The 15,277-nt window shown below is 39.6% G+C and overlaps 1 pseudogene; it reads left to right on the forward strand.

The window, feature by feature from the left end:
* The first annotated feature begins 10,335 nt into the window (after nt 1-10,335).
* On the forward strand, nt 10,336-10,756 carry LOC118008219 (annotated as a pseudogene).
* Nucleotides 10,757-15,277: the final 4,521 nt, after the last annotated feature.

A 15,277-nucleotide genomic window follows, 5' to 3' on the forward strand; every position in this document is an offset into this window, starting at 1 on the left:
AGTTCCTTTTTTTGAATTTAAAAAAAATTTTTTTTGAATTTTGTTTAAATTTTAAGTAGGCTCCATACCCAATGTGGGGCTTGAACTCATGACCCTGAGATCAAGAGTTGCATGCTCTAGTGACTGAACCAGCCAGGCACCCCCGATTTAAAAAACTTATAAATTTCCCTAACTCATTGATTGTTCAGGAGTGTGTTATTTAGTTCCTAAATGCTTTTCAATTTCCCAAATTTCCTCTTGTTATTGATTTCTAGTTTTGTATCACTGTGTTCAGCAAAGATACTTTACAATTTTAATGTTCTTAAATATGCTAAGGCTTGTTTTGTGACCTAACATATGATCTAGTCTGGAGAATGTTCTTTGTCCACTTGAGAAGAATGTGTATACTGTTGCTGTGGGATGAAATGTTTTATATATGTGTATTCGTCCCATTTGGTCTAAAATATAGTTCAAGTCAGGGCCCCTGAGTGGCTCACTTGGTTAGTGTCTGACTCCTGATTTCAGGTTAGGTCATGATTTCACGGTCCTGGGATCGGAGTCTGCTTGTCCCTCTCACTCTCCCTCTGTGCTCTTTCCCTCTCTCGCAAATAAATAAATAAATAAAATCTTAAAAGCAAAACAACTCTTTAAAAATAAATAAATAACTATAGTTCAAGTCCAATGTCTCCTTACTGATTTTCTGTCTAAATGATCTATTGTTGAAAGTGGGTTATCAAAGTCACTTACTATTATTGTATTGTTGTCTATTTCTCCCTTCAGATCTGTTAGTATTTACTTAATATATTTAGGTATTCCAACATTAGGTGCATATATATATTTACAATTGTTATATTCTTCTGATGAATTGACCCCTTTATCATTATATAATAACCTTTGCGTCTGATTACAGCTTTTAAGTTAAAGTTTATTTTGTCTGATTGTAAGTTAAGCTACCACTGCTCTCTTTTTGTTTCCATTTGCATGGAATAACTTTTTCTATCCTTTCACTTTGAACTTATGTGTGTCTCTAAAGTTTAAGGGAGTCTCTTGGAGGCAGCATATAGTTGGGTCTTGTTTTTTAATCAATTCAACCACTCAATGCCTTTAGATTAGAGAATTAAATCCATTTACATTTAAGGTAATTATTGATAGATAAGGACTTACTAATGCCATCTTTTTGTTTTCCAGCTATTTTGTAGTTCTGTTGTTCCTTTCTTCCTCTCTTACTGTCTTCCTTTGTGAATTGATGATTTTCCATAGTGATCTGCTTTCATTCTCTTCTCTTTATCTTTTGTGTATCTACTCTAGGCTTTTGATTGATAGTTACCATGAGGCTTACATAAAACATTCTGGAGGACAGCTTGACACCAAGCTTCCATCTAGGGTAATGTTCTAAGCCTGGGAGAATGACTGGGCCATCTTGAAAAAGGGCAGGAAGTTGAATGATTACTGTTCCCCCAGCAGATCTCATGAGAAAATTATCAAGTGGCATTCTTCTGGGATTCCTCAAAATCTCTAGGCCATAAATAAAATAGTAAAACCTAGGTTCCCTTTAGTCCCAAATCCTAGTACTATCCTCACTTCTATATTCCCTGACACTACTTACTTCACTGTTGACTTTGGTTCTGTCTTCTTCAGTACACCCCTCCACCTTGATTCCCAATACCTACTTGCCTTCACCGGGGAAAATCAACAATACACTTGGATTATTATGCCTCGGGGATTTACACATAACACATTAAGACTTTCCTCAATTACCCTTTATCTGAAGTAAAGAGAAAATGGCAGGGTTTCCAGGATTGGTGGCTATCGTAAGAGGGGCTTTACACCTCTGCTATAGCATCCCCATTATATAGTAAGACTAAGGAAACAGTGCCTGAACCCCTACCACAGGACTTATCTTCTATAATACCATCTGATCCTTAAAAATCTCCTTTTCCTCTGCCCTGACCTTGGGGTTCCCAAATTATTCTTGCCATTCTTGCTATTCAAGAATGGCTAGTTAGCACCAAGGTGGACAGTAAGAAGACTATCCTACAAAACTTTGGGATTGTGTGTTTTGGTAGATCTGATGGTTCCCTGAGGGACCAGTTTCTATGCTTGCCTTTCTATTGGCACTTGGACTAAGTGGCTACTCGTGGACATTTAAAATGTGAATGTTCCAGGAATGTTACTCAGCCATAAAAAAAAGAATGAAATCTTGCCACTGGCAACAGCATGGATGGGCCTAGAAGGTATAATGCTAAGTGCAATAAGTCAGTCAGAGAAAGATAAACACCATATGATTTCACTCATATGTGGAATTAAAGAAACAAAACAAATTAACAAAAAAAAAGAGACCAAAAAAACAGACTCTTACCACAAAGAACAAACTAGTGGTTGCCAGAAGGAAAGTGGATGGGGGAATGGGTGAAACAGGTGAATGGATTATGAGAACACTAATCTTAAAGAGCATCAAGTAATATATAAAATTGCTGACTCATTGTACTGTACACATGAACCTAATATAACACTGTATGTTAATTGTACTTCAATTTAAAAAAGAATATGAATGTTCTAAAAGCCACCGAAGCATGCATACACTTTAAAATATTTAAAATGGTAAATCTTATGTTTATTTTACTACAAAAATTATACTGTTTTCACTGCTTTCTTAAAGCCATGTCATGATGTGTTTTGATTTTTATTCAACAAGCTCTCAATTTTTAGTACATAATAAGTTTTTAAAATTTTTTTAAAGATTTTATTTTTAAGTAATCTTTACACCCAATGTGGGGCTCGAACTTACAACCCCAAGATCAAGAGTCACATGCTCTACTGACTGACCCAGCCAGGAGCCCCTTCAATAAGTTTTTTAAAAGGTTGGGACTGGGGGGAAAGATGGCAGAGGAGTTGCAGACCCTATTTCAACTGGTCCCCGGAATTGAGCTGGATATCTACCAGACCACTCTGAGCACCCATGAAACCAGCCTGAGATGTAAGATCTGGATCTCTACAAACAAAATATCACAGGCAGTTGGTTTTGAGCTACGAAGTGGGGAGCCGTGATTCCGCGGGCAGATATTGGAGAATAAATGGCAGCAGGAGGGTACCTGGCCGTGGAGATCCTACACCACTGGTGAGTGACAGCCTCGCGCGCTGAGGACCGGGCACAGACTCGCAGACCGGAAGTGGCGGGGAAAGGACTTTAGGGCAGCCTCCGGGGCGGAAACCCGGAGAGGCCGGGGGGGTCACACGCATGCAAACTGGGAGCAGCTGGCTCCCGACCTGGAGGCAGGACTGGGAGCGCTGCAGAGGGGCACACAACCCAGGATGCTGCAGTTTATAGCAGCACGGACAGAAACGGAGATGGTGTGGCCTGGAGAGCTCACTGAAGAACAGACTGCGATCTCTCTGCTCTGAGGCAGAGGGCTGGAAATGGTCTCTTCTGCTCTGACTCTCGGAAGAGAAGTGGAAAGCCACCAGGGAAAGCCTCCAGAGAACAAAAGCCCCAAAGACTGATTCCCGCTGAGTCCATCCCCCGCCACAGGGGGGCAGGGCAACTCCTCCCAAACAGGGCTGTCTGAGTAATAGCACAGCAGGCCGCTCCTGCAGAAGACAGGCTGGGAAAACAAGAGGCCAGCAACCCTAAGGTCCCAAGAAACAGGTGCATCTTGCTTGGGTTCTGGTCAATAATTTGGACTCTATACATTCCCTCAAACACCCATCAACAGAATGACTAGGAGGAGGAGCCCCCAAAACAGAAAAGACTCAGAGATTATGACTTATGCAGCAGATTCACAAATGGATGCAGATATAACCAAGATGTCGGAGATGGAATTCAGGCTTGTAATTGTGAAGACAATGGCTAGAATGGAGAAATCAATTAATGGCAACATAGAGTCTCTAAGGGCAGAAATGAAAGGTGAATTGGTAGAACTTAAAAATGCTATCAATGAGATCCAATCCAATCTAGATAATCTAACAGCTAGGGTAACTGGGGCAGAAGAGCGAATAAGCGACCTGGAAGACAATTTAATAGATAAAAAGGGAAAAGAGGAGGTCAGGGAAAAACAATTCAGAATCCATGAAAATAGAAACAGAGAAGTAAGTGACACCATGAAGCATTCCAATGTCAGAATAATTGGAATCCTGGAGGGAGTGGAGAGAGAGAGAGGACTAGAAGATGTATTTGAGCAAATCGTAGCTGAGAACTTCCCTAATCTGGGGAATGAAACAAACATTCAAGTCCTAGAGGCAGAGAGGACCCCTCCCCAAATCAAGGAAAACAGGCCAACACCGTGGCATGTAATAGTAAAACTTGCAAATCTTAGAACCAAGGAAACCATCTTAAGGGCAGTTAGGGGGAAGAGATTCCTTACGTACAGAGGGAGGAACATCAGAATAACGTCAGACCTATCCACAGAGACCTGGCAAACCAGAAAGGCCTGGCAAGACATGTTCAGGGTACTAAATGAGAAGAACATGCAGCCAAGAATACTTTATCCGACAAGGCTTTCATTTAGAATGGATGGAGAGATGCAGAGCTTCCACGGCCGACAGAAACTGAAAGAATATGTAACCACTAAGCCGGCCCAGCAAGAAATATTAAGGAGGGTTCTATAAAAGGAGAAAGACCCCAAGAGTGATATACAACAGAAATTTACAGGGACAATCTATAAAAACAATGTCTTCACAGGCAACATGATGACAATTAATTCATATCTTTCAATAATCACTCTCAACGTGAATGTCCTAAATGCTCCCATAAAATGGCACAGGGTTGCGGACTGGATAAAAAGACAGGACCCATCCATATGCTGTCTACAAGAGACTCATTTTGAACCTAAAGATACATCCAGACTGAAAGTGAAGGGATGGAGATCCATCTTCGACGCCAGCAGACCTCAAAAGAAAGCTGGGGTAGCAATTCTTATATCAGACAAATTAGATTTTAAACTAAAGTCTGTAATAAGAGACACAGAAGGACACTATATCATTCTTAAAGGGTCTATCCAACAAGAAGATCTAACAATTGTAAATATCTATGCCGCCAACATGGGAGCAGCCATCTACATAAGCCAACTGTTAACCAAAATAAAGAGTCATATTGATAACAATACGTTAATTGTAGGAGACCTCAATACTCCACTCTCAGCAATGGACAGATCATCTAAGCAGAAAATCAACAAGGAAACAAGAGCTCTGAATGATACACTGGACCAGATGGACCTCATAGATATTTACAGAACATTCCACCCTAAAAGAGAATACTCACTCTTCTCGAGCACACATGGAACTTTCTCCAGAATAGACCACATACTGGGTCACAAATCAGGTCTCAACCGATACCAAAAGACTGAGATTATTCCCTGCATATTCTCAGACCACAATGCTCTAAAACTGGTACTCAATCACAAGAAAAAATTTGGTAGAAATTCAAACACTTGGAAGCTAAAGATCACTCCGCTCAAGAATGTTTGGGTCAACCAGGAAATCAAAGAACTTAAACAATTCATGGAAATCAATGAGAACGAAAACACATCGGTCCAAAACCTATGGGATACTGCAAAGGTGGTCCTAAGGGGGAAATACATAGCCATCCAAGCCTCACTCAAAAAATTAGAAATATCCCGAATTCACCAACTAACTCTACAACTTAAAGAACTAGAGAAAAAGCAACAAATGATGTCTAAGCCACGCATTAGAAGAGAAATAATTAAAATTAGAGCAGAAATCAATGAATTAGAAACCAGAAACACAGTAGATCAGATCAACGAAACTAGAAGTTGGTTCTTTGAAAGAATTAATAAGATCGATAAACCACGGGCCAGACTTATCCAAAAGAAAGAGAAAGGACCCAAATTAATAAAATTATGAATGAAAGGGGAGAGATCACGACTAACACTAAGGAAATAGAAACAATTATTAGAAATTATTATCAAGAACTATATGCCAATAAACTGAGCAATCTGGATGAAATGGAGGCCTTCCTGGAAACCTATAAGCTGCCAAGACTGAAACAGGAAGAAACTGACAACCTGAATAGGCCAATAACCAGTAACGAGTTTGAAGCAGTGATCAAAAACCTCCTAAAAAACAAGAGTCCAGGGCCTGATGGATTCCCTGGGGAATTCTACCAACCATTCAAAGAAGAAATAATACCTATTCTACTGAAGCTGTTTCAAAAAATAGAAACAGAAGGAAAACTTCCAAACTCATTCTATGAGGCCAGCCTTACCTTAATCCCCAAACCAGGCAAAGACCCCATCAAAAAGGAGAATTTCAGACCGATATCTCTGATGAATATGGATTCCAAAATCCTCAACAAAATCTCAGCTAATAGGATCCAACAATACATTAAAAGGATCACCACCACAACCAAGTGGGATTTATCCCTGGGATGCAAGAGTGGTTCAACATTTGCAAATCAATCAATGTGATAGAACACATTAATAAGAGGAGGGAGAAGAACCACATGGTCCTCTCAATTGATGCAGAAAAAGCATTTGACAAAATACAACATCCTTTCCTGATTAAAACTCTCCAGAGTATAGGGATAGAGGGAACATTCCTCAAGTTCATAAAATCCATCTATGAAAAACCCACAGCGAATATCATCCTCAATGGGGAAAAGCTGAGAGCCTTTCCCTTAAGATCAGGAACACATCAAGGGTGCCCACTCTCACCAATGTTGTTCAACATAGTACTAGAAGTCCTCGCAACAGCAATCAGACAACAAAAAGAAATAAAAGGTATTCAAATTGGCAAAGAAGAAGTCAAACTCTCTCTTTTCGCAGACGACATGATACTTTATGTGGAAAACCCAAAAGACTCCACCCCCAAAATACTAGAACTCATCCAACAATTCAGTAATGTGGCAGGATACAAAATCAATGCACAGAAATCAGTTGCTTTCTTATACACTAACAACGCAAGTGTAGAAAGAGAAATTAGAGAAACGATTCCATTTACAATAGCACCAAAAACCATAAGATACCTCGGAATAAACCTAACCAAAGAGGTAAAGGATCTATACTCTAGGAACTACAAAACACTCATGAAAGAAATTGAAGAAGACACAAAAAGATGGAAAAATATTCCATGCTCATGGATCGGAAGAATAAACATTGTTAAAATGTCTATGCTACCCAGAGCAATGTATACCTTCAATGCCATCCCGATCAAAATTCCAATGACATTTTTCAAAGTGCTGGAACAAACAATCCTAAAATTTGTATGGAATCAGAAAAGACCCCAAATCGCCAAGGAGATGTTGAAAAAGAAAAACAAAGCTGGGGGCATCACGTTGCCCGATTTCAAGCTATATTACAAGTCAGTGATCACCAAGACAGCATGGTACTGGCACAAAAACAGACATACAGACCAGTGGAACAGAATAGAGAACCCAGATATGGACCCTCAACTCCATGGTCAAATAATCTTTGACAAAGCAGGCAAAAACATGCAATGGAAAAAAGACAGTCTCTTCAATAAATGGTGCTGGGAAAATTGGACAGCCACATGCAGAAGAATGAAACTCAACCATTCTCTAACACCACTTACAAAGATAAACTCAAAGTGGATGAAAGACCTCAATGTGAGACAGGAATCCATCAAAATCCTAGAGGAGAACATAGGCAGTAACCTCTTTGACATCGGCCACAGCAACTTCTTTCAAGATACATCTCCAAAAGCTAGTGAAACAAAAGCGAAAATGAACTTTTGGGACTTCATCAAGATAAAAAGCTTCTGCACAGCAAAGGAAACAGTCAACAAAACAAAGAGACAACCCACAGAATGGGAGAAGATATTTGCAAATGACACTACAGATAAAGGGCTGGTATCCAAGATCTATAAAGAACTTCTCAAACTCAACCCCCAAAAAACAAATAATCAAGTCAGAAAGTGGGCAGAAGAGATGAACAGACGCTTCTCTGAAGAAGACATACAAATGGCTAACAGACACCTGAAAAAATGTTCATCATCATTAGCCATCAGGGAAATCCAAATCAAAACCACATTGAGATACCACCTTACACCAGTTAGAATGGCAAAAATGGACAGGGAAAGAAACAACAAATGCTGGAGAGGTTGTGGAGAAAGGGGAACCCTCTTACACTGTTGGTGGGAATGCAAGTTGGTACAGCCACTTTGGAAAACAGTGTGGAGGTTCCTCAAAAATTTAAAAATAGAGCTACCCTAGGACCCAGCAATTGCACTCCTGGGTATTGACCCCAAAGACACAGATGTAGTGAAAAGAAGGGCCATATGCACCCCAATGTTCATAGCAGCAATGTCCACAATAGCTAAACCGAGGAAAGAGCCGAGACACCCTTCAACAGAAGAATGGATAAAGATGTGGTCCATATATACAATGGAATATTACTCAGCCATCAGAAAGGATGAATACCCAACTTTTGCATCAACATGGATGGGACTGGAGGAGATTATGCTAAGTGAAATAAGTCAAGCAGAGAAAGTCAATTATCATATGGTTTCACTTATTTGTGGAACATATGGAATAGCATGGAGGACATTAGGAGAAGGAAGGGAAAAATGGGAGGGGGAATTGGAGGAAGAGATGAACCATGAGAGACTATGGACTCTGAGAAACAAACAGGGTTTTAGAGGGGAGCGGGGAGGGGGGATTGGTTAGCCCGGTGATTGGTATTAAGGAGGGCACGTACTGCATGGAGCACTGGGTGTTATACGAAAACAATGGATCGTGGATCACCACATCAAAAACCAATGATGTATTGTATGGTGACTAACATAACACAATAAAATTTTTTAAAAAAGGTTATATAGTAAAACAATATGGGAAGATTACACATTTCATCTGAAAATTTTGCTTTTCTTCAATTTCCCAATATAACTTTTCCTATCTGAACCATCCAAATTAAATCAAATTCAGCAAGTAATTTCCAAATGCCAACTTCATCTACTATTGTATAGCTCTGATCCATGGTACCACATAAAACAGGTAGCATACATAACACATGTACACATTTCATAAGTAATGGAATAATGAGAAATCAGGATCACTCAAGCTCTATTTGCACAAATAACCATGATAGGATCATCTACTTGGCAGTCCTTCAAATAAACCAAATAATATATGCAGACAAATTGTTAATGTTAAAACATTACACATAACATTTAACACTGGAACCATGAGAAAATTCTGGCAGGACTAGGACCTTTGAAAAATCTATGTGGGAATCTGATACCCAGGAAGCAATCAGAATCAGTGGGACTATAGTACTTTTTAGTAGCACAGAAAATTTCTGATTTTAAATTGACATTGAACTTTCACGTTGTCTTCTGTTGAGAATATATCAATAACTCATCAAGGTATACTGTCGTTCCACAGAAACATATACTACAATGATTCAGAAGAAAAGGAACTTAATTTCCTTTTTTAATTAATTTCCACTACTACATATAAACCTTCATTCAGATGAGTCTTAAATGAAGTCCAGAGGTTGTAAGAAAAGTAGGAGAAACAGAAGGAAAATTGGGGACAGCAAATGAACCAATCTCTTGGTTTCCAAAACCACCTTTTAGGTTTGTTTCCTCCCTGGAAATTATTTTTCCTACTAAATTGCATTTAGTAAGCCATAATTAATTGAAATTATTTTTGAAATTATTTTTGAAATTATTTTTCCTACTAAATTACATTTAGTAAGCCATAATTAATTCATGTAATCTGTATTATTACTATTTTCCAGGTTCACTGATGATTCAGATTTTAACCAACAATCCATAATTTTGAAGGTTTTATAATAATATTATGAAATCACATAAATCACTGTCATGTTTGTGATAAGCTATAAAGTCAAGCAAGCCTGCAGAAACTTATGTACTGCTCACTGATACCAATCATTAGATGTGGCCATCAATCTGTGCTCAAGTCCAAGATTAATCACCCACTGGGCATGTTTAAGTATTTTGACTCTCACATGGGGCTCTACTCTCCATGACTATTGCACCAACTACCCGCCCAGAAATTCCTATGATGTCACCAAGAGCCAATCAGGTGTTCTTTCTCTGATACTGATTTTATGTAAACCAGACAAAAAGTAAAGATATTTGACATTTTGGTTAGCTTGTTCAGCCTCTTGATGGGAATATGTACAACATTCACTAGATTCATACACTAAAATTGAGAATCTGGATATATTTATAAATGCCAAAGTATATTAACTGGGCAAACATTCTCTAATAAAACATCAGAAAAATCTAAGGAATCTTTTTACTACTATTTGAACAGTAAATTGGTATATCACACACTTGAAAAGAGGAAGTACAATGTGCAAAACAGTCTGCTTAAAAACGAAATGAATGCTCTTTCCACCATCTTTCAGGGCCGCCATAATGGTGTGCACAAATGTCCTGGCAGATGCTCTCAAGAGCATTAACAATGCTGAAAAGAGAGGCAAATTCCAGGTTCTTATTAGGTCATACTCCAAAGTTTATCATCCAGTTTCTAACTGTGATGATGAAACATGGTTACATCGGTGAATTTGAAACCACTGATAATCACAGAGCTGGGAAAACTGTTGTGAACTTCACAGGCAGGTTAAACAAGTGTGGAGTGATCAGCCCCAGATTTGATGTACAACTCAAAGATCTAGAAAAGTGGCGGGGTAATCTGCTCCTGTCCCACCTGTTTGATTTCATTGTATTGACAACTTCAGCTGGCATCATGGACCATGAAGAAGCAAGACGAAAAGACATAGGAGGGAAAATCCTGGGATTCTTTTCTAGAGATGTAATACATACATGCAAATAAAATGCCTCAATGGAAAAAAAATGAAATGAATGATAAATGAATGAATAACTTTTTACCTACCCTAAAAAAAAAGTCATGGCTTTTGCCAATGAGTTTAAGATTACTCTTTTTTAGATACATATCAAGATTTATGAAATTTTTAAAAATTAAAGGTTAAAAACAAATTTATTTGTAAGATTTCATTAAATTATCCACAAATTTCATTAAATTTTTTAAATTTCATAAAAATATCTCAATAATCTTAAGAAATCAACAGTAGTAATTACATTCCCCCCATCACAAAATTCCCAAATGTATCCATGTGGCTGACTAGCCAAACTAAAAATCTTCGGAAGAAAATTGAAAATTTGCTGAGATAACACAGGAATTTGGGAAAATCCTATTCATAACCTCATGGCGCCCAAGCCTTCTACTTTACTTACACTGATTTAGAATCAGCTAGAAAAATTTTGTGATGTGATGAGTTCTGGGTATTATATGCAACTAATAAATCATTGAACACTATATCAAAAACTAATGATGTACTATATGTTGGCTAATTGAATTTAAATAAAAAATAAAATAAAATAATCTTTTTTATAAAAATCCTTCAAATGCAGCAAACAGCAAAAATCTTATACACAAATGATGCTACCAGTCATACTAACTCCCATTAAACATCCTATTCACTTACACGCCTTTCTTCTCTGGACTGAAATTCAATATCCCAGGGCAAAACTATTTGGTGGTGTCATGGGGGCACATTTTTCATTTGATAAACAGTCTGCCAGGTGCTTATGACACATCAAACAAGCAGATGTTCCCTGCTTACAAAGGGCATAGAGTCTAAATGGGAGAAGACCTACATAAAACTGTGCAAATGTTATATATGGGGGTCCTAAATTGAAAGAGAAGATAGAAGGGGCACCTGACATGTGTTGGGGGTCCCTGGGAAGCAGATTCAGAGACAGAAATTAGCATGCAACAAATTTGTTGGGAATGCTCTCCAAAGCTACACCTGGAGGGGAGTAAATGAAGCAGGACTAGGAAGAGGAAGGAGTTGGTCTGTGATAGTCACAGCAAAAGCCTCAGCTCATCTCACGGGGAGCACTAGGGCTGGAATGGCCCTTAAAAGTTTTTTCAAACTGAGGTAAGAAATCTGAGTTTATGTATCCTTGCATCAGCCAGTCACTGGATACAGGGTCCCTCTTCCCCCAGCCACTCAGATAAGATAAACCCTGAGCCCCTGGAGAGGAACTCACTGAGAACTGCCAGCCACCTACACTCTCAAGAGCTGAGGTGATGAGTATTTCGGTTTTGTCGGCTTTGGGGAGAAAGGGAATTGGGCAATACAACACAGTATCCATTACCACCCACCCTTTGTTTCACTCAGATCTATGTGCTTCATGTTACTTCTGAAAGCAGATCCTTTAGGAATTTCGTGGGCTTTTCCTGAGGGAAGCATCTAAGAGAAAAGTTACCAGAATGAGCCACTGTCCCCATGCTAAAGCTGGTCTCCAGGCCCCATCTATTCTAGATAAAACTTGCCCTCAACTATCAGCTCTCCAAGTCGGTGGATTACCTGATGGGGTGACCCACGCCATCATCCTTGATCAGCCTGAGACCCCAGTTATAAGGCTCTTCTCAGGCCATGGCTGATTCACCTGTTCATTCATTGCCAAAACTGGGCAAGTAAGTAGCAAGAGAAATGCAAGTGGATCACCTGGGTGCCAAACACATCCTCTCAGCCTCATTGTCTCCTGATGATCAGAGTCTGTGATTCCTGCCATTTAGTGACTCCTTTCTGTGCCTGCTCACCATTAATGTTTGATGAGAGCCTTGCTATGTGCCCTGGTGGAAGCATTCCCCTCTGGGAACCAAGACTCCTGAACCAGCAGGATCCAGAGCTCTGGAAACAGGAAGGATAAATTCTGAAAGTAGGCCACTGGGAGTGATGGTGAGTTAGGCCACTCCGACTTACACCCTTTGTTTCCTGGACTTATGCATTCTAACTACTGGGAACATAGCACAAGGTACTGGCTGCTATGATCCAAATGTTTGTGTTTCCCAAAAATTGATATATTGAAATCCTAATGCCCAAAGATGATGGTATTAGGTGGGGCCTTTGGGAGGTGCTTAGGTCATGAGGGTGATGCCTCCATGAATGGGATTAGTGCTCTTGTAAAAGAGACTCCAGAGATATCCGAAGTCCCTTCCACCATGACATATCTAGAAGGCAATGGCTATGAACCAGAATAGAGCTCTCACCAGAATGCAACCATGCTGGTGCCTTGATCTTGGACTTCCTAGCATCCAGAACTGTGAGAAATAAAATTCTGTTGTTTATAAGCTACCTAGTCTGTGGAACAGACTAAGACACTGGTGCTTAATTTAGAGTGCATTCTGTGCCCTTGAAGATGATGCCTTATCCCAGCAGAGGATCACCTCTGAGTTGATACCTCAGCTGTCTATTTCCTCACTCTGAGGATGGCAGCATGTCAGTCATGAGTTATGTGATAGGACCAGTAGATCTCATGATTATGTGTCCACTGCTGTACCTCCTTTAGTGTAAAATAAGGCCCTCAGTCTGATGTTCTTACCTCACAGGGTGAGGAACAAATGTGAGGGTTCTGCCAATGAGCAGGTAAGTCTATTCCAATTACACACTCAGGGGTCAGGAAATAATCATTCTGCAGTAGTTAGGAGGATATTTCAGAAGGAAGGGAAAGTATGAAAAATGTATAATGTCCTGAAACAGCTGGTGGTTTAAGGTAATTACAAGCAGGGCAGTAGGGCTGGAGCACAGGATTTTTGGGGTAGGGGAAAAGTGAAGTGAGAGGTAGAAAAAGGCCAGGTCATGTAGACCACTGAATGGAATGCTGAAGAATTCTGACGTTATTTTAAACAACAAAATACTGTGCTGAAATTTACATTTTCTAGTATTTTAAACAGCAAAATACTGTGCTAAAATTTACATTTTCTAAAACTTTACTCTGCAACAACATGAATGTTAGATTGGAGAGGTTACGTAAGACTTGTCAGAAAGACTTGTAAAAGATAGTATATGGGGTGTGAGAAAAAGAGAGTATTCAAAAATCACCATAGCTTTTTGGCCTGAGAAACTAGAAATGAGCTGAGATGGAGAAAACTGCAGGAGAAGCTTGCTTGGGGAAGAATATAAGCAGTTCAGTTGGACATATTAGATATCTAAGTGAAGATGTCAAGGAGGCAGTTGGATATATTAATATGGAGCTTGGGGGAGAGCTCCAGGCTGGCAATATAAATCTGGAAAACACTAACAAATAGATAAAATTTAAAATTAAGGTGTTGAAAGAGATCTCCAGCAGAATGAGTATAAATAACAATAGAAGTCCCAAACTGAGCCTGGCACTTTCCAAAATTTAGAAGACAGGAGGGTGAGGAAGAATCAGGAGAATGAGAAGGAGCAACAAGTGAGGGATTAGGAAAACACAGCCCTGAAAGCTGCATGAAGCAAATACTTCTGAGAGGAAGGAGGAATGAGCTATGTCAAATGCTGCTAAGTCCAGTGAGCTGAGAAATGAGGACTGGCCATTGGGTTAAGCAATGCAGAGGTCATCGGTGACCTTCACCAAGAGCACTGTTCATGGAGAGGCAGAAGCAAAGGCCTAGATTTAAGAAGAGGAATTTAAGACAAGCTATATAGACAACTATCTTCAAGAGCATTGCTGTGAAGCAGGACAGAGAAATATGGTAGCAACTGGCTAAGGGGGAAGAGTTATCAAGAGGTCAAGACAGCTAATTTTTTATTTTGGTGATTTTGTTTTGTTTGATTAGATTTTTTTTTTTTTTTTTTTTTTTTTTGGATGGGGGAAGTAACAGCATAGTTATCTTCTGAAGTGAAATATCTGGTAGGAAAAGGCATGATGTGGGAGAGAGTGCGTAGGATTGCAGGAGTAACATCATCATGTTAGAAAGTGAGGGAGTTCAGGGGCTGATCCAAGAAGTGGGCGGACTGGTCTTTAGGTGGGAGCACAGTTCATGCCAGTCACAGCGGGAGAGACAGATACGGGTAGGTGAGGAGGTGCAGTACTGGAAGGCTGGCAAAGTCTCTTCTAATTGCTTCCACCTCCTCAGTAAAATAGGAAGCACAGTTGTTTGTTTCTTTAAGTGTTTGCTTGCTTAGTTTCTGAACTTCTGAGCGCACTGCCTTAATCCATTCACCCTGCCAGCCTCTAATTGCCTTTTTACTCTATCTGAAAATTCCCTGGTGACCAGAGGTCTCTGCAGTCAATAACATCTATGGAGAGAGAAGACAAGAAGTGGCCAAATCATTCCAATTGATATTGTGGAGCCACATTCAGTCTATAATACACAACCAAGAATTTTCAGGGGAAATTACCTTCTTGAGTCGGACCTTAACATGGAGTATGTTTGATCCAGTTCTATGATATTTCTCCTTCTACCCTGCTCTGCTAGCTTCACTGCAGTATTCAAGGCTTTGGCCCTGGGCTGTAAGAGTCTTTCTAGTTCTTATGGTCCACATTAAACAAGATCCTACGC

This window comes from Mirounga leonina, unplaced genomic scaffold (assembly GCF_011800145.1).
Source record: "Mirounga leonina isolate KUSES-001 unplaced genomic scaffold, KU_Mleo_1.0 Mir_101608, whole genome shotgun sequence".
In the NCBI taxonomy this organism is placed as follows: Eukaryota; Metazoa; Chordata; class Mammalia; order Carnivora; family Phocidae; genus Mirounga; species Mirounga leonina.